At 41.5% G+C, this 21,759-nt stretch overlaps 1 long non-coding RNA gene across 1 annotated transcript in view; it reads left to right on the top strand.

Annotated features, from left to right (window-relative positions):
* The first annotated feature begins 3,533 nt into the window (after window positions 1–3,533).
* The window catches only part of LOC130361640 (uncharacterized), a 31,615-nt gene continuing 13,389 nt past the window's right edge, over window positions 3,534–21,759 (top strand). The window contains exon 1 of the long non-coding RNA XR_008891094.1: window positions 3,534–3,562. This is a non-coding gene — a long non-coding RNA (uncharacterized LOC130361640). The remainder of the gene's footprint in view (window positions 3,563–21,759) is intronic.

Raw genomic sequence — 21,759 nt, 5'->3', positions numbered from 1 at the left:
TCTAAGCTTTTTGCCTTAAAACAGCTCAGAAGTACATATATACACTTCTAGGCAACCTAGCAGTGTTAAACAAGGCTTTAAAGGCTTTTGAACAATGTTATTCACAAGTTGCTGGCTCTTGATAAAGTATGGAGTTGAACAGAACTAGTTCAGTTAAAACCAGTACTTTTTGCGAGAGTTTGGAAAACTGGCAAAACCAAACTTTTGAAAAGTTTGCTCATCTCTTCTGGTGACATTTGCAGCTGACAGCAGCCATCAGTGGTCAGGATCAGAAAAAACTCTGGTTTCAGCTGTGGCAGTCAGTGGAAGTCAGGAATTAGCTAGTCTCTTCCAGGCTCCAATCAACTCTATATGATCTCCATGTTGTCGGAAGAAAGGGTCAGATCGATCCTGAAATCCATTACATGAATTACATGCAATAAATCTCTACATTTTTGTTTATTACTGTATTCTTATTTTGTGGCAGAGCTACGCTTCAACCCCTGCCTACAGTATCTTTGATACTTACCTCTTTGTTTCAATATTTTCTGCCTGTTCAGTGCGGTAGTAAGGGGGAGCTGCAGCCCAGTTTGCTTTTTCTCTTTTTTCCTGCTGAATGAAGAGTACTACTACCACCACCATGGTTGGAGTTGAGCTGTAGAGGACATATCTTAGCTTTCACTATATTGAGAGTTGTGCCTCGCACCTGCACAACAGAATCTGGTGAGTTGCTTCCTATCAGCAGGGTGTTGTTATCACCTGAACTAGTTGGATCCTTCATTGGAGCGCATCGGGGTGTGTTGTTTTGTTGTTTCATCTTAGTAATAGTGACCACAATATCACTGTGATGACTGGTACTGCCAGAACCCATAGGGTTAATGATGTCTAGCCCTGTTGTTTGTTTTGGTTTCTGGAACAACGCCTCTGTGCTCCTGGGTGTGGTTAAGCTTGCTGAGCAAATTAGAGTCCTCCTGGTTGCAGCTCAGGCATGCATAAGGAGGATTCAATCAAGAAGAAAGAAGCGGAGCACACAACTGTGTGACTTGCTGTGTGGATTTATTATCATCAAAAACCAATAGGCTTCAACATCCCGACACCCCTAGACCAAGCAGAGCTGGAGCGGTAGGAGCTTAACACCTGGACAACAATGCTGTTTCACGCTCAGAGGCATTTCCTCAGGTCCTATATATAAGGAGGCCCTTTCCAGTTATTCTCTGCTTGTGATCGTTCTTAGTAACTTACCTAGCTATCTCAGTACTCATTCTGTTTATTCTGGTTTGGTGACTTTTGGCTTGGCTTTTGACTTCCCTTTGATACTCTGTTACTGTACTTCGTGCTCTCCAGGTTTAGACTCGGCCTTCTGACTACATATTTTTGTGTGTGCGTGTTAAGGTTTGTTTTCTGTTAGTCGTGTACCTCCAGCCTTTCCCGACATTTTGTCAGTTTTGTAGTTTATTGTTTTGACTTTTTGACTGTCCCTCACTTATTTAGAAAGTGACTGTCACCGTGCTTTGTGACCTGTCGTCTAGGGCAGGTACGTAAGTAGGCAGGGACAGGAGAGTGGGCGAGAATAGTGTGCACTTCTTCCCTGCCCAGACCTGACAATCACTGACAGTATGAGATGCATAATAGTGGGGAGAAATCATAAACCAAAAGCTATCACTATAAATGAAACCTTTGCCCTCCTAAAACAGTGTTTACAGGCGACACCCCAAAATTAACAGTCCTGCATATAAAACAAAGAAATCTGAGGCTTTTCTTTACTCAATAATTGGGTTAATCAGGGAATGAAGGACAAGGTAACAACATAGCAGCAAAATAGATAATCATAGCATGTGCATAAAGGGAAAAGATAACAAAATGACAAAACATTATTTCCTATTGGTCCAAATGGACCATTCACTCAGACTCCTGTTGTAACGATATCCTGTGGAGAGGACCAGATAGGTAATGCCAGATATGCAGAAGTTATTAGCTCTTTCTGTACATCTACTTCCCACCTTTTTCTTGACTACTGAGATCCAAACCTTTGTACCCAAAAATTCCAGTTTCTTATTTAATAAGGGACACCAGAATTGTGCAATTTTTGTGGATAGTTGTCAATTACAGCTTTAATATTGAATGTAATGTAAAATGTCTGAACATGTGTCAACAATTGCTTTGTCATTAAACCAATTCCACATAATATCACAATATTAGAGATAGTGGCAGTGGAACAGACTCCAGGACCCTTTAGAGATAGAATATTGCCAATATTATTGGTAAAGTCTGCCTGCTACAGGCAAAGAATAGTACCAATTCAGTAGTACTCAAGCTGTGGAAAATGGGAGTACCAGTCTGACTTTACTTTTTAATATGATAAAGGTTCAGATTAAGGCTATTGGAAGGAAGGGCCTCCAAAGGTCTAAACTTGATGCTCCACAATAGGAAGGCCATCTGTTAATAAGTGGTCTGAATGTGTGCCTTGCTTCTGTAAAACAAACTGCAGGGGGCTCAGTACAGTGAAACAGCAGCAGAGGTGTTAATCCAGGCTTCAACTGTTTCCCTTGCTAAGGTGACACCTAGGCCAGACCAAGAAGTCTTATCGTAAAGCAGTCTTGTGTGTACTGTAGATCCATAGATCCCTTTACAGTCAGGGTTGTGGTGCTGCGGGTACAACAAGGAACACTCACTTTAGGCGTAGGAAGCAGAAGATAAATTAGGCTACAGTTGCAATCTGTATCAATCATGAAGTAGAACTTCCACTTGATCCTCATTCATAGGGGACATCAACTGTGAAGGTTTAGAGTTGTCTATGGAACCAGAGGCAGGAGAATATATGTGGAAAAGGTGTAGTGAAGGAGCTACAACACTCCTGCTCTTCATGCAGACGAGGGCACACCCCAATATCACAACATATGTACCACTCAAAAAGATTAATTTGCATAAACATTGACTGGATGTCGAAAACAGAGACAAGCATTATAGCATTGCAAAAAGCTAGTAATTTCCCACCACAATCTTACTTCCACCTTTGATCCAATTTCTCATATAAATTGACAGTTACAAAAGAGTCCATGTACCACAAACTGGGTCTGACTGCCCCTTAATAAAAATGTTACTATTTCAAGTTCATCCTGTGTACATGGCCAATATCTATTAAATGAATACCATCCAGCATTATATAAAGATAATTGTCCCATTCCTACTGTCAATGATGCACCACCACACCACAACTGGCCTAGATCCTACAAAATTAAAGGGTTTTGTTTTACCTGTCTCATATGTGCGCTCAACTGCCTATGCAACCCTGGACCCTTAGGGTACAGAGTTTTGTCATCTTGTCATCATGGTTAATATTCTGTTATTTAAAAATTGGGAAAAGGAGGGGGGTGATTTAAACTTTTTATTAGAAGGGCTTTTTCAAATTTATGAATGCATTTTTTTAATTTTTTTTCACTATTTTTAATTTAGTCCCTATAAAGGACTATTGCAACTGAGAACACTGCTGTACTACAACATAGCACTGATCAGTTTTATCTGCGCTTTTCTTATACAGCTGGACTTAGCCTGCACAAGAAGATGATCACCGAGTGGCATGAAGGTAAGAGAGAGACCTCTGGCAGCTTTTGTAACTTCTCGAACCCCTGGAATTGTGCTGCCCCCAAAATTCCCAGCACCTGTCATTTTGAACTTCAGATGCTGTGATGGGCATTGATGACAGAATCTAAAAAGTAAATGGTGGGCATCAGCGTGATTGACTATTGATGTCTGTCATTGAATGTAAAGTGTCGGCTGTTGATAGCAGCCATCACTCATATTCTATGAGGCGAGAGCAGCTCCTGTGGTCGCTTCATAGACAGTTAATGCTGTATGCCATAAATGTATGTGATATTGATTTAACGTATTCCTGCTTATCATGTAAATATACTTCATAATGCAGGAATGGTTTAACACAATTTTTTCCATCACATTTTACTTTTTGGTGTTTAGGTAAAGTGTACCATGGTAAGGTTCCTCATTACTTGTGCAGAAACGTAAAGAGTTAGCCCTGAAAATGTATTTCATAATAGGAGATACAATTTGCAAATGTTATATTAGACTGGGAAATCATTCAGAGGTGATAGGCTCACATCCGGCTAGATGTATGGAACTGTGTGAATGAAGCTTTGCTCCTCTGATGCTGCCGTCAATTGCAGGATTATAAATAGCCATTCTGTTTGTCCTTCAGTTCTGCATTAAACCAGAGTCTTCATGGAAAACATCTATCTGAAATGCCTGCCTAATGAAGCGTAATGTGTATTAATGGCTTCTATTACAGCTTTACTTCATGTTTGTTGGGGAAATCCTTAGTATGCAGTAAATTGCAATATGGGGTGTTGTGAGTAAACAGTACAAACCTAGCATAAAATGTTCTACCCTTTTTTCTTCTTTAATGTATTTTGACATAAACCTTCGATGGTAATTAACAGTTGCCTGAGGAAACTGAAGATTGTTCCATTTATTTCCAATGATTTAAAGGTTACTTTTAAAAGCTCATTAGAATAATAAGAAAAAACTATTATTATTCTGAAATAAACATTTAATTTTTATTATTATGACTAAATACATGTCTATTCGACTGAACATTTTTTATTTAGCTCACTTACTAACACTAATCCAAAAAGCTACATTCAGCCAAGTTTCCGAATAGAGATGAGCAAACTGGATCTATAGAAATTGAGTTCTGTTCCGCCAGAACTCGAACATTGGGCAGTTCGAGTTTGGCAACATCTGCTAAAGATCACATGGCAGAAAGGAGAAAGAATCGCAGGGATTTCCATAATGCCATTCAAACAGCTCTCCCTTCCAATCAGGAAGCAGTATAGGGGTGAAGTCAAAGCCAAGATAAAAGCTTAGGCACATAACTTCAGCAGCCATTTTAGAGATAGCAGGTATTAGGTGAAGATCTTGGTGAGGGACACTAAGCAGTGAACAACATAGATAGAAGTAGGACAACACATATATAATATTTATAGTTGAGCAGTAGAAAGCATTCTGCATCTGTTCTGTTAGTGCAAAATATGCTCAAATTGGAAGTTAAAGGGGTACTCCGGCGCTAAGACATCTGATCGCTGGGGTCCTGCCGCGAACATGCTCCGAGGGCTGATGGTAATGGGGGTAACGGGACCCCTGCGATCAGGCATCTTATCCCCTATCCTTTGGATAGGGGATAAGATGTCTTAGCACCCGAGTACCCCTTTAAAGCGTACCCGTCAGATCAATCAAAAAAACATAACTGTTATATGTTGCTTAGTATCTCTTCCTGATCATGTACATGTATTTTTTTGTGTCTATCACCTACATTTCTCTCAGAATTAGCTTTATTTCTGAAATACCTTAATTTTGCCCACCAGAAGCAGGGGGCGGGTACTCACTGTGATAACCACTCCCCCTCCTCCCCCTCCCTCACCTTAGTCCAGTGATTTCCAACCAATGTGCCTCCAGCTGTTGAGAAACTACAGCTCCCAGCATGCCCACACATCAATTGGCTGTGCAGGCATGCTGGGAGTTTTAGTTTTGCAACAATTGGAGGCATATGATTATAGTCCCCCTTTATTACACACACACACACTGGCTTCATATATTCTTACACATACACATTAGATAGACACACTGATATACACACATACACATATATCCACACATACATGCAGGGACACTTACTTTTTTCGTCTGCAATGCAATGTGTTTCTGCCTTTCTCACACAGCAGACATCAGTGAGAGCCCGGCAGCAGTCTCCCCTTCTCTTCACACGAGTCTGCAGTGTGTACGGCCCCTCCACCCTCCAACGTCCAGGACGAAGCAGTGTACACAGATGGACTGAATGCATTCAAGAAGGCAGGGGGGGCAGTTCTTTGACTGTTTTTTCAGTATGAAATACTGAAAATGTTCTAATGAAAGCAATTGCAAAACCTATTGGTTTTGCATGCTTTACAACATATCAAAAGTTTTTATATCTGTTAGTGCCTATTTAAGTGTGACAGTTTTTTTGTTTTACACTTATTGTGAAAAATCTGTGCATGGAGGGTTTTGTGTTACTTGTGTGCCCTTACTGCACCCCAAACAGGGGAAAACATTTTCACTGATTGTAATTAGCCATTGCTTCTTCATTTTCCAGGCCCAAAACCTGTTGCTACTCCCAAAAGGGAGACAATTTTGACATTCATTTTTAAATAGCATAAAACAATCTCCAATGATTGTTTTATTCAACCTATAAGTTACCACTGGTTACCATTTTTTACCCATTGCCATGTTGTAACTTTGAAAGTAACTTTACCTTCAAAAACCTTGAAATACATAGATATGCTTCTATGACTCAACAGTGTTATACCAGGCTTTTAGGGCTCTTAGACAGTGATCTATACATGGTTTTGGGCTACTGATGATGTACAGGTACAGACAAAACTAGCAAGTCAGAACAAGAGTTTGGTGAACTGGCAAAAGAAAACTTGCAAACTTAAAACATAGGATAATTTTTCTGTCCAGGGTGTCTCAATTAGAGATGAGCAAATTTTTGAAAAAAATTGATTCGGCCTTCTTGATTAATTGTCTAGATACTGGGCTAGATACTGTGAAAGTCCAGGCAAAAGTAATCACCGGCTGGTGTTTTACTAAAATAAGTTTTTTTTTAAGCGTACTGTACCGCATTGTTCTGCCCTTATAAGTGCACAACTGCATATCACATACGCACATCTAAGTAGTGTACTATGTTGTACCCATTAATCTATCAAGGGCCTAGATACTGTGAACGTCCAGGCAAAAATAATCACCAGCTGGTATTTTACTAAAATAAGTTTTCTTAAGCGTACAGTAGCAAATTTTTCTTCCCTCATAAGTGCATACCACATACCTACATCTAAGTAGTGTACTATTTTGTACCTGTTAATCTGTCAAGGGCCTAGATACTGTGAAATTCCAGGCAAAAGTAATCACTGGCTGGTGTTTTACTAAAATAAGTTTTCTTAAGCGACCTGTTAATCTGTCCAGGGCCTACATACTGTGAAAGGATAGCCAAAAGTAATCACCGGCTGGTGTTTTCCTCCAATATGCTTATTAAGCAAACTGTAGCGCATTTTTTCTGCCCTCATCAGTGCATACAACATACCTAAACCTAAGTGGTGTACTATTTTGTGTCTGTTAATCTGTCAAGAGCCTAGATACTGTGAAAGGACAGCCAAAAGTAATCAACGGCTGGTGTTTTACTAAACTGTACGGCATTTTTCTGCCCTCATAAGTGCCTACCATATACGTACATCTAAGTATTGTACTTTTTTTTTTTTTTTACACCTGTTAATCTGTCAAGGGCCTAGATACTGTGAAAGTCCAGGCAAAAGTAATCACCGGCTGGTATTGTACTCAGATATTTTTTTAAGTGTACTGTAGCGCATCTTTCTGCCCTAATAAGTGCTTACCACATACCTATATCTAAGTAGTGTACTATTTTGTACCTGTTAATCTGTCAAGGGCCTAGATACTGTGAAAGTCCAAGCAAAAGTAATCACTGGCTGGTGCTTTTACAAAAATAATTTTTTGTAAGCGTACTGTACCGCATTTTCTGCCCTCATAACTGCATACCACATACCTATATCTAAGTATAGTACTTTTTTTTACACCTGTTAATCTGTCAAGGGCCTAGATAACGTGAAAGTCCAGGCAAAAGTAATCACCGGCTGGCGTTTAACTAAAATACATTTTTAAGCATACTGTACGGCATGTTTCTGACCTCATAAGTTCATACCACATACATACATCTAAGTAGTGTACTATTTTGTACCTGTTAATCTGGCAAGGGTCTAGATACTGTGAAAGTCCAAGCAACAGTAATCACTGGCTGTTTTTTTACAAAAATAAATTTTTGTAAGCGTACTGTACTGCATTTTCTGCCCTCATAACTGCATACCACATACCTACATCTAAGTAGTGTACTATTTTGTACCTGTTAATCTGTCCAGGGCCTAAATAATGTGAAAGTCCAGGCAAAAGTAATCACCGGCTGGTGTTTAACTAAAATGCATTTTTTAAGCGTACTGTACCGCATTTTTCTGCCCTCATAAGTTCATACCACATACATACATCTAATTAGTGTACTATTGTGTACCTGTTCATTTTGTCAAGGGCCTAGATACTGGGAAAGGACAGTCAAAAGTACACACCTGCTGCTGTTCTAGACAAATAATGTTTTAAGCGTAGTGAAGCATATTGTACTCCCCACATATATGCACTAAGTATGTCAGGCAGAGAAGAGCCAGGACATGCACAGAGGAGTGGCAGAGGCCTAAATTTGTCAGGCAAGGTCGCACCTGACTAGGGTGAGTGGCAGCAGTAGTCGCAGTGAGAGGCCTGCGCTCCCGGTATCAGCTAGCAGTCGTGTCTCGACCAGCAACCCATCTGCCGTCATCGATTGGTTAACACGGTCATCCACTTCATCACCTGGGAGAACAATGGCTCCGATGTAGTGTTCCAGCCTGCTGCATCACACAGTGGCACGCAGCTCCCTCTTTCAGCCAGCCAAGGCTCCACCACCTCAGCCTCAGGGATCTGTGTGTCACACCCTCTTTCCATCGCTCCAGATGATCACGCTCCTCCAACTGTTAGTCAACTATTCCGCCAATAATCCATCGGCGAAGCCATGTCCAAGAGACAACAGTATGCGCCCACTCAACCAATAGTGCAGAAGCTGAATGTGCTCCTGTCCAAGTTGCTGGTGCTGCAGTCCATTCTTTTTCAAGTGGTGGACTCTGCACCTTTCAGAGAACTGATGGCTTGTGCTGAGCCATAGTGGAGAGTGCCAAGTCGTCATTTCTTTGCGAAGAAGGCAGTGCCAGCCATGCACAATTTTGTGGAAGAGAAGGTAGGCCAGTCCTTGATCTTGCCTGTGTGTTCCAAAGTGCACGGCAGAGCTGACTTCTGGAGCTGTCACTATGGTCAGGGACAATACATGTCCTTTACGGCTCACTGGGTGAATGTGGTTCCTGCACATCCAAAACACCAACTTGGACAGGCCACGCCGCTTCCTCCTCTACGCTCTAAGTCCTGGTCCTGTGAAAGTTTGCGACTCTGCCTCCACATTAGCCCTGTGGGGGCAGAACTGGAGGAGGAGGGGGAGGGGAACAGTGAAGCATAGTTTAGGTTTTGCCAAATGGGCGGTTTTTCTAGTTAAAGGAAACAGGAGCAGCAAGAGGAGCTAAAAAGTTATGAGGAAGAAGAGACAGAGGACCCAGACAAATCGTGGCAGTATGCAGCGGACAGGGAGTCCCTCCGAGTCACTTACACAAATGGTACGATGCATGCTCACTTGCTTGCGTAGTGACAGCCGAATTGTCACCATTCGGCAGTGGGATGACTTCTGGATCTCCACCTTATTGGACCCTCACTACCGCCACAAAATTGGGGCCTTTTTTACACCCACTGAGAGGGAGGACAAAGTTACCTACTACACAGGCATCCTATGTAGTCAGTTGGCCGATGCCTATCTGCGCCATCGCCCATCTTCTAGCAGGTCTGAATCGGGGGCTCCCTGTCCTCACTTTCCACTGCCATGGCTGCTGGGGTGGGGTGGCAGGAGCAGTACCAGCTCTATCAGCAGCAGCCTGAGTCTACAGTCGCTGATGAGTAGCTTTCTTCACCCGCATAGTGAAGCAACTCATCAGCAGCAGGTACACCTGGAGCAGGACCTGAACCAGCAGGTGGTGGCATATTTTGACATGCCCATGCCAACACACCTTGAAGATCCGTTGGACTTCTGGGCAGCCACACTTGATTTGTGGCAGCAACTAGCAGAGTTTTCCCTGGCAAAGCTGTCCTCCCCAGCCAGTAGTGTGCCATCAGAGCAGGTGTTTAGTGTGGGGGGGGGGCCATAGTCACCCCAAGGAGATCTTGTCTGTCCTCAAAAAATGTGGATAGACTGACCTTTGTGAAGATGAATCAGGCATGGATCAGCCAGGATTTCCACCCACCAATGCCTGATGCATGAGAGTAGATTGACCATGGTGCCACACCAACACTTCACAAATATGGATAGTGCCAAACAAATTTAAAGCGTACCTGTTATAGTGCAAAAAAAGAAAAAGAAAAAAGTAATATGTTACTCAGGACCCAATCCTGATCATGTGCGTATAATTTTTATGTGTCTTGGACCTATATATCCAGAGATATAAGCAGTTATCTGCTGGTGAGTTACTTTTTCATTGTGCAAGCTGGAGGGGGCATGCCAGTCTGTCTCCCTCACAGGAACAAGCCTGTGCAGTCAGCCAATCAGTACTCTCTACTCTGTAACCCTTTCCTCTCTGGTTTTATGCTGTGTCATGTGTCAGAGGAAGATACTTGGAGCTTGCCTGCAGTAATCAGAAGATATTATGGTGAATTCATAACAGGATAAAATGTATAAATATAAGAATAGAACTTTATAAAATTAGTGCAAGGATTTTTTAGATAAAAGTACAGCATTTTAATGAATACATGTTCTATTTGTTTTATTTTCTCCTAGTAAAGCTGGATGCTAATCAGCATAGCTTTCACTATGTGTCATTCATCTTTCACAGACTCCCGAATGTCTGATCAACGTCTTTGTCATTCAGGAGTCCAAGAAAGCTTTGACTATTTCAGAATGCTGGGAGTTGTAGTTTAGTAACAACTGAATCTGCAATGTTTGTAAATAACTGTGTTAGAGCAGTGTTGCCTCCAGGTGTTTTAAAACTACAACTTCCAGCATGTCCACACATCTTTTATCTGTAGTTTTGCATACACAATAGAAATCTCCTATACTGGATACCGGTATGCTTTACGGTCGGTATCCAGAATGCTGTAAAATCTAGACTAGACTGGCTAAAAGACAGACGACCCCTAGTGGTGGCTATTTTGAGCTTGAATTTCAGGTGAAAATTAAATATTTTTTTTAACAGGTGTATATTGTGAAATGTCATATTATAATGAGTCCTGCAATATATGAAACGTTTTTAACAGTGACATTGCCTCTTTAAGGCGCTGCTCCCCAGTTACAAGCATTCCTCCGCATGAGACCTTTTTTCACCCACCTTTGTCACGGGTACTGGTATTGCCACCCACCACACTACCTGTCACCGGGTCATTTTCAGGACTCCTGATGCTGCTGCTTCCACCTCCAGGCTGTGTCATTTAGCCACTATATGGTCTCCTCAGGCTTCAGCCACCTCCAGGCTGTGTCATTCAGCCAATATATGGTTTACTGATGCTGCTGGGCCTTGGCCTGTGCCTAAAGATTTTTCTGGTAGCACTAGCTACCATAAATCTTCAATTTAAATTTAAAAATTCATCTTTTAATTTTAGGCATTGTAAAGCCCTAGCATCTACTCATGCTGCTGGTACCCCTGACATTTTTGTAGAAAATGAAGTATTTCTTAGAGAAAAGGATTGCAGTAACACATGTTTTGTTCATTCCCTTTGTGTGTATTAGAACTAAACCAAAAAAGGGAGGAAAAAAAGCAAATTGGACATAATGTCACACCAAACTCCAAAAATGGGCTAGACAAAATTATTGGCCCCCTTAACTTAATATTTGGTTGTACACCCTTTGGAAAAAATAACTGAAATCAGTCGCTTCCCATAACCATCAATAAGCTTCTTACACCTCTCAGCCGGATTGTTGGACCACTCTAATTGGTAGGGCGCCTTTTTCCAACAGCAGTTTAAAGATCTCTCCACAGGTGTTCAGTGGGATTTAGATCTGTACTTATTGCTGGCCACTTCAGAACCCACCAGCACTTTGTTGCCATCCATTTCTGGGTGCTTTTTGACATATGTTTGGGGTCATTGTCCTGCTGGAAGACCCAAGATCTCAGATGCAAACACAGCTTTCTGACACTGGGCTGTTTAGTGCGAACCAAAATCCTTGGTTCTCCACAGATTTCATGATGCCTTGCAAACATTTAAGGTACAAAAAAAAAAAAAAACATAATTGAACCTCCACCATATTTCACTGTAAGTACTGTGTTCTTTTCCTTGTAGACCTCATTCCATTTTTGGTAAACAGTAGAATGATGTGCTTTACCAAAAAGCTCTATCTTGGTCTCATCTGTCCACAAGACATTTTCCCAGAAGGATTTTGGCTTACTCAAGTTCATTTTGGCAAAATGTAGTTTTGCTTTTTAATGTTTCTGTGTCAGCAGTGGGGTCCTCCTGTGTCTCCTGCCATAGTGTTTCATTTCATTTAAATGTTGACGGATAGTTCGCGCTGACACTGATGCTCCCTGAGCCTGCAGGACAGCTTGAATGTCTTTGGAACTTGTTTGGGGCTGCTTATCCAACATCCGGACTATCCTGCTTTGATACCTTTCATACATTTTTCTCTTCTGTCCACGCCCAGGGAGATTAGCTACAGTGCCATGGGTGGCAAGCTTCTTGATAATGTTGCACACTGTGGACAAAGGCAAATCTAGATCTCTGGAGATGGACTTGTAACCATGAGATTGTTAATATTTTTCCACAATTTTGGTTCTCAAGTCCTCAGACAGTTCTCTTCTCCTTTTTCTGTTGTCCATGCATAGTGTGACACACACACACACACACACACACACACACAATGCAAAGACTAAGTGAACTTCCCTCATTTTTATCTGCTTTCAGGTGTGATTTCTATATTGCCCACACCTGTAACTTGAGGTGAGTTTAAAGGAGCATCACATGCTTGAAACAATCTTATTTTTCCACAATTTTGAAAGGGTGCCAATCATTTTGTCCAGCCCATTTTTGGAATTTGGTGTGACATTATGTCCAATTTGCTATTTTTTCTCCCTTTGTTGGTTTAGTTCCAATACAAAGAAGGGAAATAAACATGTTTATAGCAAAACATGTGTTTCTGCAATCCTTTTCTGTTAGAAATACTTAATTTTCTAGAAAAATTTCAGGGGTGCCAAAATTTACGGCCATGACGGTACATGGTTTAGTGATGCTGCTGGGCCTAGGACATTACCTATATATGTTTATTGTAGCACTAGGTACCATACATCTTCAATGGAAATTTCAAAATTCATCTTTTATTCTTAGAGATTGTGATGCCCTATTGTCTCCTCATCTGCCCCCAATTCCAGGCTGTGCAATTCAGACACTATACATAGTTACATAGTTACATAGTTACATAGTTAGTACGGTCGAAAAAAGACATATGTCCATCAAGTTCAACCAGGGAATTAAGGGGTAGGGGTGTGGCGCGATATTGGGGAAGGGATGAGATTTTATATTTCTTCATAAGCATTAATGTTATTTTGTTCCAGGAATGTATCTAATCCTGTTTTAAAGCTGTTAATTGTTCCTGCTGTGACCAGTTCCTGAGGTAGACCGTTCCATAAATTCACAGTCCTCACGGTAAAGAAGGCGTGTCGCCCCTTGAGACTAAACTTTTTCTTCTCCAGACGGAGGGAGTGCCCCCTCGTCCTTTGGGGGGGTTTAACCTGGAACAGTTTTTCTCCATATTTTTTGTATGGGCCATTAATATACTTATATACGTTTATCATATCCCCCCTTAAACGTCTCTTCTCAAGACTAAACAATTGTAACTCCTTTAATCGCTCCTCATAGCTAAGATGCTCCATGCCCCATATTAGTTTAGTCGCGCGTCTTCACCCTTTCCAACTCCGCAGTGTCCCTTTTATGGACAGGTGCCCAAAACTGAACAGCATATTCCAGGTAAGGCCATACCAATGATTTATAAAGGGGGAGTATTATGTCCCTGTCCCTTGAGTCCATGCCTCTTTTGATACATGACAATATCCTGCCGGCTTTGGAAGCAGCAGCCTGACATTGCATGCTATTCTGTAGTCTGTGATCTACAAGTACACCCAGATCCTTCTCTACCAGTGACTCTGCCAGTTTAATCCCCCCCTAAGACATACGATGCATGCAGGTTATTAGTACCCAGATGCATAACTTTACATTTATCCACATTGAACCTCATTTGCCAAGTGGATGCCCAGACACTTAGTCTATCCAAGTCATCTTGTAACTTATGCACATCCTCTATAGACTGTACTGTGCTGCAAAGCTTGGTGTCATCTGCAAAGATAGAAACAGAGCTGTTAATACCATCCTCTATATCATTGATAAATAAATTAAACAACAGCGGTCCCAGTACTGAACCTTGGGGTACACCACTAATAACCGGGGACCAATCAGAGTACGAATCATTGACCACCACTCTCTGGGTACGATCCATGAGCCAGTGTTCAATCCAGTTACAAACTAAAATTTCCATCATGCTGCCACAAAATTTCTCATCATGCTGCCACAAACTCCAGGCTGTCCCATTCAGACACTATATGGTCTCCTCATGCTTCAGCCACCTCCAGGCTGTGCCATTTAAACACTATATGGTCTCCTCATGCTTCAGCTACCTCCAGGCTTTGCCATTCAGACACTATATGGTCTCCTCATGCTTCAGCCACCTCCAGTCTGTGTCATTCAGCCACTATATGGTTTACTGATGCTGCTCGGCCTGGGCCTAAAATTATTTTATGGTAGCACTATCTACCATAAATCACCAATTTCAATTTCAAAATTAATCTTTTAATCTTAGGGATTGGGAAGCCCTAGTGTCTACTCATGCTGCTGCCGGCTCCAGGCTGTGTCATTCAGCAACTATATGGTCTCCTCATGCTGCCAACACCTCCACGCTGTGTCATTCAGACACTATATGGTCTCCTCATGCTTCACCCACATCCAAGCTTTGTCATTCAGCCACTATATGGTCTCCTCATGCTGCCAACACCTCCACGCTTTGTCATTTAGCCACTATATGGGCTCCTCCTGCTTCCAACACCTCCATGCTGTGTAACTCAGCCACTATATGGTCTCTTCATACTGATGATACCTCCAGGCTCTGTCATTGTGCCGCTCTGCAACAGTGATTCTAAAAGCGATGCCTGTAATCTACATGTCATACTGAACAACAGTATTATTTCACTACCCCAGCACACTCCATATGTGTGTTAGAACAAAGCAAAGGGTTTCTGCACCCCTATTAAGGCTCTCTGCAGTCCAGAAATAACCATTTTTACTGTAGATTTGCCGCAAATAAATTCGGATGGAATACATTTTTTCAAAAGTTCGCTCATCTCTAGTCTAAACCCTCGGCAGACTCGTTGGTCTCTGTTCTGCTCCTGGTTTGACTTCTTTTTTCATTTCTGTCCAGCGGAGAAGTTACAAGCTGATGCTCTATCTAGGTCCTTTTCAAGATCGGGAATCCCACCCTCAACATATTATTACTCCTGAACGTCTCATCTCTGCAGCACCAGCAAGTCTTCAGCACCTGCCACTGGGAAGACTTACGTATCTCCCCGTTTAAGACACCGAGTTTTGAAGTGGGGTCATTCTTCTTTTCTGGCAGGTCATTCCCGGAATTTGTAAGTCCTTGCCGCTCATCTCCAGACAATATTGGTGGCCTAGTTTAAAACAGGATGTTGTAGATTTTGTCTGTTCCTGTTTGATCCTTGCCCTGGACAAGACCCCCCGTTCCAAATCTGCAGGTCTTCTACAGCCTTTGCCCGATCCAGAGCTTCCCTTGACCAATATTGCTATGAACTTTATTACAGCCCTTCCCTCTTACATGGATTGTCATTTCATATTGTATCCAATCGTGGAGTCCAGTTCGTCTCTAAGCAGGCCCTTTGATTTTGTCTCCAAGTTAAGTTGAATTTTTCATTAGCTGATCACCCACAATCCAATGTACAGGTCAAAAGGGTGAACCAGGTCTTGGGAGACTATCTTTGCCATTTATTTTCTGCTCGTCAAGACGACTGGGCTTATTTACTTCCCTGGGCAGTGTTTTTGTACAATCTTTGGGATTCTGAATCCACTGGGACTTTACCTTTCTTTGTGGTCTTCATCCTCGTCCTCCTCTTCCCTTGTCTTCTTCCTCTGGAGTTCCCATGGTAGATGAACAAGTGCAGAATGTCTCCTCCATCTGGCAGAAGACTCGTCACTCTATGTTATATGCCACGTCTTGTATGAAGTCTTAAGAAGACAAGAAAAGGCGTTTTCCTCCCGATTTCTATCCTGGAGAGTCGGGTTGTCATCCAAACATATCCACTTTAAGGTTCCCAGTTATAAACTGGGCCCTTGCTATTTGGGTCCTTATAAGATCAAGAAACATTTAAATCCTGTGGCCTATTCTCTCCATCTGCCATCTCCTCTCCGGATCCCGAATCCCGATACCGAATGTCTCTCTCTTGAAACCTGTCATCCACAACCGCTTTTCTAAAAAAGACATCTCACCTGCTCCCATCTCTGGTAACTCTGATGTTTATGTTGTTAAAGAAATTTTGGACCCCAAGTTTATCAGAGGAAAATGCTTTTTTCTTGTGAATTGGGAAGGATTCGGTCACGAGGAGAGATCTTGGGAGCCAGAGGTAATTATCCTGGACAGCAACCTTTTCAGTAAATTTCTGAACCGCAAAAGGAGGGGGAGACCAAAGGGGGGGGGGGTACCGAGACACATTGTGCTCCGGCCGCATGCGCTTGCCGTGAGCGCATTATTTCCCCTGCTGCCAGCGGGACTGGGATTCGCATCGGGGGACACACCAGTATGTGAATATCAGATTGTCACTTACCACGGTCCTTTGCTGCCCTCTCCACTGCCTCTCATCTCCGGCACACGTGTCCCCATCTCCTAGGGTGAGCGCGTGCCGGAGCTCTGAAATTTAAAGGGCCAGAACGCCCATAATTATGTGCAACACCAGACACTACTCCATAAGTCCCTGCACCCCCCACTGTTCCCTGACAGATCCTCAGTGCCCCTAACGTGAGATTAAGCATTCCCTGTTTGCCTTGCTTGTGTATTTTGACCCTTCGCCTATGTTATTTGACTACGTACCTTTGCCGCCTGCCTTGACCTTCTGTTAAGTCCGACTACGCCTCTGTCTCATCCTTTTGTACCTTGTCTTGCCCAGTTATCTGTGTGGTCGAGTCATATCGGGGGTATTGACCTGGGTGTTGCTTGCCACAGCAAGCCTATCTGGCCTTGCGGTGGGCTCTAGTGAAGACCAGCAGCACCTTAGACTCCTCTCCCCGATACGGCCTGTGTCATCTGCCACACAAGTTAGAGGATCCACATCCAGCAGCGTTAAAATGTCACTGATGTCCTCCACCGGTTTCTCAACAGTGTCGGCTTCAGGACTCTGAATGCTGGCAACACTGCCTCCCGCGTCACTCTCCTCATCACTACTTGCCTGCCTAACGGAGGAAGCAGTGGATGTCTCTTCCACTTCTTGGTTGAGCAGTAGCCGCTGACTGTCTTCTATTAGATTGTCCTCACTGAATAGTAGAGCTGAACCCACAGCATAAGATACTTCTTTTAGGGGAGGAAACAGCATAGGACAGAGGCAATGAGAGTACAGGGACTGTTCCCAGGCCATGCCAACTAAGGGTAGTGTCTGAGGAACCCACCGACTGTTGACTGGGGGTATCAGATGTCACTTGTGATGAAGTGTATGAAGGTGTTAACCAATCGATGACAGCAGATGGGTTGCTGGTCAAGACACGACCGCTAGCTGATAGTGGGAGATCAGGCCTCTCGCTGTGACTCCTGCTGCCACTCGCCCCTAGTCTGCTGCGACTTCTGCCTTCGCCTAATTAATTTAGGCCTCTGCCACTCCTCTGTGCACGTCCTGGCACTTCTCTGCCTGACATACTTAATTGGTTTATGAGTGGAGTACAATACGCTTCACTACACTTAAAACAGTATTTGTCTAGAACAGCAGCAGGTGTGTACTTTTGGCTGTCCTTTCACAGTATCTAGGCCCTTGACCGTTTAACAGGTACAAAATAGAACACTGCTTAGATGTAGGTATGTGTTATGCACTTATGAGGGCAGAAAAATGTGCCACAGTATGCTTAAAGAAGTAGTGGAGTAAAACACCAGCCGGTGAGTACTTTTTCCTGTACTTTCACAGTATCTAGGCCCTTGACAGATTAACAGGTACAAAATAATACACTACTTAGATGTAGGTATGTGGTATGCACTTATGAGGGCAGAAAAATGTGCTACAGTACGCTTAAAGAAGTACTGGAGTAAAACAGAAAAATGCACTACAGTATGCTTAAGAAACGTATTGGAGTAAAACACCATCCAGTGATTACTTTTGCCTGGCCATTTACAGTATTTAGGCCCTTGACAGATTAACAGGTACAAAATAGTAGACTAATTAGATCTACATATGTAGTATGCACTTATGAGGGCAGAAAAACTGTGCTACAGTATGCTTAAAGAAGTAGTGGAGTAAAACACCAGATGGTGATTACTTTTGCCTGGACTTTCACAGTATCTAGGCCCTTGACAGACTAAGAAGTACAAAATAGTATACTACTTAAATATAGGTATGTGGTATGCACTTATGAGCGCAGAAAAATGCGCTACAGTACGCTTAAAGAATGTATTGGAGTAAAACACCAGCCGGTGATTACTTTTATATGCCCTTTCTCAGTATCTAGGCCCTTGACAGATTAACAGGTACAAAATAGTACAATAATTAGATGTATATATGTGGTATGCATTTATGAAGGCACAAAAATGCTCTACAGTACGCTTTAAAAACATATTTTTGCACAACAGCAGCAGTACACAACAGTTCTGCAGCACACAGTCACTGTGTACTAAAATTGCACTCTTTCCCAGACTACTAGGAATGGACTGCTGGGTTTTTAATATACCGTCTACAGACTAGTATAACCAGCACACCATTTGTTGTGGAACAAAGAGGGCAGTAAAATGCACTACAGTACCCTCAAAAAACTTATTTTTGCACAACACCAGTAGTACACAACAGTGCTGCAGCACACAGTCGCTGTGTACTTAACCCAAAATTGCATTATGCAGTCTACAGACTAGTATAACCAGCAGACCAATCTTTGTGGAACAAAGACAGAGTTGCACTGAAAAATTATTCCTTTATAGTGTTGAGCGGCATAGGCCATATTCGAATTCGCAATATTTAGCGAATATATGGACAAATATTCGTCATATATTCGCTAAATTCGCATATTCGTAATATTCGCGTTTTATTTTCGCATATTAAAATATTAATCCTTCCAGTACTTGTTAGCTGCTGTATGCCCCACAGGAAGTTCTTTTGTTTTTAAATTTATTTTCTGTCTGACCACAGTGCTCTCTGTTGACACCTCTGACCATGTCAGGAACTGTTTAGAGTAGGAGAGGTTTGATATGGGGATTTCCCCCTACTCTGTACAGTTCCTGACATGGACAGAGATGTCAGCAGAGAGCACTGTGGTCAGACAGAAAATAAATTTAAAAACAAAAGAACTTCCTTTGTAGCATACAGCAGCTGATAAGTACTGGAAGGATTAAGATTTTTAAATGAAAGAAACTTACAAATCTGTTTTAACTTTCTGGCACTAGTTGATTTAATAAAAATGTTTTGTTTTTTTTACTGGAATACCCCTTTAAAGTGAACATATCACATATTTATTTCATTTAAATTTTTTTACTGATAGAGCCAGATACAGAAATATATATATATATTTTCTAATCTATTTCTATTATCTGATTGCTATTTATTTATTTTTTCCTTTTAGTACATTTTGATAGGGCAGCCATCTTGCCTGAACTGTGTTTAACAGCATATAGAGATATGCTTTACAGCAAGCCTCCTCAGCAATATGAGGACCAATAGAAAAAGAAAAAAAAGGGATGGGGGGGACTGAGCATTAGTTGGACAAACATTAAGCTCACAATTAGAGCCAATATTTCACTGTTAGCAGCTGAAATTATTTTAATGCAAATCTACATATGCTTGGCTGTGTTTTCAATATCACGTAAAATGTTGTACCAAAGTGATTGTACATTATCTCATTTCTTGCATTGGCTTCAAAGAGGAACATGACAGTAGAGAGAACCTTTTTTCCTGTAAATAATATAAAAATATAAATGAATGTTCCAAATTGGTGCCTATATCTTGCAAGCAAAAAGAGGACAGAGCACATTCACTCTATTTCCAGTAGACACTTTGAGATAAGTGTGGTTATTCAATGTTCTCTCTGCTTTTTTTGAACTTCCAAAGAGCTATTCTTGATGTTACTGTTCTGCTTTTCAACGTGTTCAGAACAATGGAAAGATATTCTTGTTTGATGTCCAAACATGGGCTTAATGGAAAAAATCCATATTGCTTTTGAAGAAATATATTTTTTTATAAGGATTTCTTTTTTTTTACTGGAACCTTTTATAATATTTCTATGAACAACTAAGCGGAAGCTTATGGCCAGTAGACTTCTATTCAGAGGACTTTGCAAAATATCTTTGTAAATATTACAGACATTTTGCAATATAAAATACTAGAAGTTATCTTACCTTGCCAAGGTCCAGGGGCGGTCCCTTTCTCCTCCTTTTCATGGCACCGATGGTGCCATTCTGTAGCTAGGGTAACCAATCTTGCTGACATTGGGGCTGGTAAGCCAACCAAATAGTTCTTTATTCAGACTATTATTAGCACGTCATTCAGACAGGAGGCAGGATATGCTATTGTACTACTAGCTCTCTGTTCAAACTGGGATCAGCATGTCATTCAGTCCTTAATCTGAGAAGTAAGGTGAATCTGTAGTATGTTAGTATAGTGAGTGTTTTTCGGTTTATGTCTAGTAACAGATATTGAACGCCTAGTGCAATATGATTGTATACATAGGATAGGAAATGAGATTATGAAAATATGAGATTGTTCTTTTAAATATATTTTAATACTTACAATTTTATAAAAAAGGTTTTCATTCTGTCATAAGTGTCTTTAAATGAAAATAATTCAGAATTTACATGATAATTCAGAATTTCACAGAGTTAAACTGTCAATTTTTGGTATGACTAAGGGTGGCTGACACCTGACTTTTTTTTCCTCACTGTTCATGGTTTGATAAAATAAAGGACACAAGCATCTGCACTTTATGTGCACTGGACATATGTTATGTTTGTTGAGAAAAATGCTCTGACCTCTGGATTACTGGACACCACAAGAACTATAAAGGTGCCCTGAGGTATGTGGTTACATAATATTAGCAACATGTCCTTTGCATATCTTATTATCCTGTAATTTGCAAGGATAGAATTTGGGAATTGAAATTTGGGTAATTCAGAGTCCAAGTAAGCACCTTGATTTTAGACTCCAGCCTAAAAGCCATAAATTCTACACCTTGTATATAGTAAGCAAACTAAAAGAAGGGATGAACCCTTAGCTTTACAAGGTGGTCTGGTGGTGACTGCAGGAGGATGGAGCAGTGAAGAAAATGTCCAAACCAATATTGCAAAAACTTAATGAAATGTTTACTTTACTAAAGGCATCATGCTTTTTGCTCTTAGCAGGTAGGGCACCGTTCAGTCCTGTTTCTGAACTCTGTTGCTGTGTAACAAAACGTTTTATTCTCTTTGTTACTCATCAATACCTTTCAAGTTTAGATACCTGTACTATGAAACCTACATCAAGGTACCTGGTTACTTGTTTATCAAACTGTTCCTGGTCTTGCATCTGATTCCTTGTTCTGGCTTTTCCCTTTGAATTATCCAATTGAAACTTGTAGCACTACTTCGGTTTCATCCTGTTCCATTCTCCACTTCTGGCCTTGTCTCTGACTTATCATAACAGCAGCGTCCATCTGCCAACTAGAGTATATGCTAGAGATTCAGACCTAGGAATTGGACTGAAGCAAAGCCCATATATCCTTAAAAATGAATAATGATAAAAACAAGATATTCCATAGATTTACACCCCAGTCTAGCCAGTGAAAACCTGTTAA

This window comes from Hyla sarda, chromosome 3 (genome assembly GCF_029499605.1).
Source record: "Hyla sarda isolate aHylSar1 chromosome 3, aHylSar1.hap1, whole genome shotgun sequence".
NCBI classification, from domain to species: domain Eukaryota; kingdom Metazoa; phylum Chordata; class Amphibia; order Anura; family Hylidae; genus Hyla; species Hyla sarda.
This window is presented reverse-complemented; position numbering and strand designations above follow the sequence as displayed.